Consider the following 4721-nt stretch of genomic DNA (forward strand, 5'->3'; position numbering starts at 1 on the left):
GAAAGGGCTGTGGGGCACAGTCTGCTCAGGTCTCTCCAGGGCAAGCAACCCCCAACCCTCACATGCCTTTGTTGGGTCTCTTCACACCCTGCTTGAAAACCATAGACCTCTGTGGCCTGTATCACCGATTTGCTTGACCCTCCCAGTGTGGACATGCCATGGCTGCTATTCAGCCCTGAGCAGGCTTTTTTATTTTCATGACATGATGTCAGCTTTACTGCATATTTAAGTGTAAAAACGGAGGCATCTGTTCTTAAACAGCAAATGAAAAAGCCGTACTTCATGACCCTGTGAGAGAAGATAACCCCAGACTCGCAGAGGGCCAATGACAGTGCAGTGGCTGAGGGCAAGGAGCCACGTGACATGTATTCAATTATCAGTCTACCAACGGGTGACCCAGGACGCGCTACCAAACATCTTTCTGTTTTGATTTCCTCATTTGTAAAAAGGTGATGATGATACTGGTCGCACTGACCACATAGAAATGTTTCAAGTATTAAATGAGCCAAATATGTAAGAGCATTTAGAGAAATGACTGTACATGGTATGGTGTTTGCCGTTAGTTTCTGCTCATCCATATCAAAAAGCTCAGTTACAAGAAATAATACTCATGGAGGATGTTGTCCACATATTCTTCTAAATATTCAGTTCTTTCCTATAAATATACAATTTCGGAGTTGCATATTTGGTTAACATTATTTTAGCTGCTGGTAAAATTACTTCTGCTAAATTATTCTTCGCTATGCCACTTGTCTTGATGAAAATGATAAGAAATAGGCATAAGAAACTTGCTGTTGCCCCACCGCAGGGACAGTGCCAGTGACATTGACCATATTCACCATGGGTCCCCTTCCTAAGGACCCATATGTAAAATTCTTCCTCAGACCTTAGTATTTCTGGTTTAGTCGTGTGTTTTAAATGCACAGGCAATTTAGCTTCCGTTTTTAATCATGGCCCATTCCTTCCATTGGCTGTAGTAGCTACGCAGGACCCCATGACAAGCATCCTTGAATCCTCTCCATGAATTCATGGGGTTTTTTCTACCCTTATTTATCCTCTATCTTAAATTCCTCATCTATTTGTAACCTGGTATATAATGCATATTTCTTCAAGCAGACTCAAAAATCTGTCGTTTTTTTTATTATTGGTAGGAGACAAAAAATAAATAAGTAAATGCAAAATTGAATGCATACTGACGAACACAGTGTTAATGAGGAGGCTACAAAGGGAAACTGTTTTCTGATTGCACTCACACCCGAGTCTCAACAATGGTTGTGTCACTGGTTGTATCTCACAAGCCCCATCAAACAATTCGAGTTTGTTGCAATCTCACTTAAAATGAACAGCAACTACCAATTAGACTGCCCTAATCTATCAGTAAGAGAAACCCTTTCCAAATCTTTGTAAAATGCAGTAGAGTGCAAAATGACAACCAAATAGCAGAACAAATGAATATGATGAGTGCCCAGTATCTCCTGGAGTAATACAATGAATTTGCATTAATTTTTGTAGGCTCAGCATGGAATACTAAGTCCAATTTTGCCTGGATAAAAGAGCAAGCTCACCAAAACTCACATAAAAATATATATATATAACATTCTGAAGCTCGAATTTTTTTTTAATTTGGATAGAATCTTAGTATTTAAAGCTAGAAAATATCTCTAACAAGTCCAATCCTCTCGAATCCCAGAAACACTTACAGGACCATGCAGCAAACACTTACAGGACCCAGGACTGGAGCCTGGATACGCTGTGACAGTCTCAATCACTAGACCCAGCCGACTTTAGCGTGAATCCATGTGTCCTTTTCAGTCGGGTAGAAATCTAGACAATGGACTAGAGGAAAGTGACCTTACTTGCCTCTATACACAGCCCTGATGTGCACACCTCTGCCAGGCACAGCAGTTTGGAGTCAAGGGCCAGGACCATGTCTGCCTCTGCAGCCTCTGCCAGCCAGTTGGTCTAAGAGAGCAGAGCTGAGTGAACCTGCTCTCAGGCCTGTGCTTCTCAACTTGGCTGTACTTTAGAATCATCTGGGGAGTTTTTAAAAACTACGAATGACTGAGCTCTACCCAGACCCATTAAATCAGAAACTTCTAGGTAGGTAGAGGTGGCAGACATCACTATTTTTAAAAAGCTTCCCAAGTGATTCTAATATGCAGTCAGAGTTGAGAACCATTGCTATAGATAGATAAGCAGGTTGCCTATCTGATGGAAACTGAGCAGCCCTGAGAGACCAGCCTATTTAGAAATAGTCCTAACCACCTTCTCATGCTTCCCCCCATGACCTAATATAGTATCAAAGATCTGCCTTCCCCTTCTCCAGTTAATGCTGACTCTTCTACTTACTCAACATTAATTGAGCATCTACTCTCAGTCACACATCAAGAATCCAGAAGTGAGTATGACACAGTTCCTGCCTTCAAGGAGCTCTCAAACCAGTTAACACAAAGTTCATACAATAATAGAAAAGAATACTGGCTAATATTTATCACATACTAGCAATGTACCCGGTTCTGTTGTAAAACTTTGTGTATTAACTAATTTAATTCTCCCAACAACCTTATGAGATAGGTACCATTACTATCAAGCCCATTTAGAGAAGCAGCAGGTCACAAAGAATTTATGTAATTCCCTAAGCTCTTTTAGCTTGTCATAGCTTGGATGGGAGTCCAACTGAGGCAGCCTGGCTCTTACATCCACGTCTTTAACCTCTACACTGACCTAAATGAATAGACGTACTCAAAGCTATGGAGGCATGGCTAGACATTGTTGATTCAGAGAATGGTGAGCAATCCACTGTGACTAAAAATGGGGCTGAAAACTTGGATGGGGACAGACTGTGAAAAGCCTTATGGGCCATGAATGGGGTTTCCTATTTTATCTTGCATAGGCAGAGGGTAGCTAACTAAACTTTTAAAGCAATGAACAAATGATCATTGTTCATTGCTTTAAAAGTTTAGTTAGCTACCCTCTAATGAACAAATGATCAGATTTACACTTTCAAGAATAGCCTCAGAGTGGAAAGACTACGGGCAGAGAGGTAGAGCTTGGACAGATGATCCAAGTTAGAGGAAGGCATAGGGAGGGGGAGGATTTTGTGGCTGATTAGAGATGGGGAGAGAAGAGGAAGGTGGATCCCAAATTTGTAGTGAGAGAGACTTGCCAGTTCAGTGCTCTGAATAGAGAAGCAGCAGGTCTATGAAGGGAAGGTAATGAGTTCAGTTTTAGACATATTAGGTTTACCCAAACCTTAGCAACTGCCGGTTGCTAAGAGGCATGACAGTTAAACCACGTCAGACCCTTTTGGCTCACAGAGGTATTTCTTTACAAAGTCATAAATATCTTACAAATGTATTGATTTTAAAATTTAGATGTAATTTGAAGAGAAACTAACAAGCCAACTGTAATGGTGATTTGGTTATTTCAAAAAGTGCCATTCTACCAAAATCAGAAAAAAATACTCTTTATACTAAAGAAAAAATCTAAAAATAATCAAGTCAACCCCAAATGAGGTCTAAGAGAAATGAAAAACACATACTTTTTAGCTACCTAAATATTTGAGTTCTATTTTAAGGACAGTGGTTGTATTGGGTGTGTGTGTTTAGAATACATTTAGTTCTAAATAAATTTTTCTCATCTTAACTTTATGGCATAGTGCTTCAACTATCTGCTTGTCTCTAAACTGCCTGCTTTTATCAACTAAAGCTAAACTTAGTTCAAAAGACACCCATACAATGGCTACTCATTACTCGATTTAGCCATAAATTATATGACTAGTATTTAAGTGTGAATATATAAAGTATAACCCCAAAATAGAACTTTGAGCATTTTTCTGATAAATAAAACAGCCCTGATTTATTTAAAATTATTTTCAAAAGATAGTTGAAAAAAGTAATTATGTTTCTTCCTCCATGAGTATTGATTACTTTTTAAAAGATAACCCCAATTTTTGGTTGCTTTTCTATAAATTTATATTACATCAAGGGCTTTTGGTGTGATGGTCAGTTTTAAAATTTCAGAGCAAAGCCCTGCCAGCCACTGCAGACAGTAATTCTTCCTTGAGAAACAGGCTTTGGCTTGTTGTTGAGTTTCAATGACTACAAGCTTAACCACAGACCACCATGCAACCTGAGCTGCCCATCATGAACTGGGTGTGGTCAAACCCACCAAGCCATAAAGTTGGGTATGCACAGAAGCACTCCACTGTCAAATGAAAGTGACATTTGTGATACTGGGTTCGAGCAGGCCCTGAAGATAGAGGTAAGTTACATGAAGACATGGCCCACACAGACATAGTCCCTATGCCGCCACATTGCCTTCTCTCTCCCAGCCTGCACCTCTGGCTTCATGTAGAGATCTCCATGATCAGTTGACTGAGGAAAACTTGGGCCTGGTTTATAGAATGTTCTGCACAATATGCAGGCACCACCCCAAAGCGGATAGGTATAGCTCTACAGCTCCCTTCTGGGACATCCCTGAAGAGCATTCATTAGTGAAGGAAAACACTCCCAGTGAACAGAATTACCACTGCAGTGTACCTGCTATTCATTTTGCTTGAAAGGAAAAATGGCCAGAGGTACGATTCTAATTCATGTGCTGTAACCAGTGGTTTGGCTGATGGAATTGGAAAGGTCATGATTGGAAAATTGGTGACAAGGAAGTCTGGGGAAAAGGGATATAGACTTCTCTGAATGGGAAAAGAATGTGAAGGGATGTGT

Source organism: Pteropus alecto, unplaced genomic scaffold (assembly GCF_000325575.1).
Source record: "Pteropus alecto unplaced genomic scaffold, ASM32557v1 scaffold79, whole genome shotgun sequence".
Taxonomy (NCBI): Eukaryota; Metazoa; Chordata; class Mammalia; order Chiroptera; family Pteropodidae; genus Pteropus; species Pteropus alecto.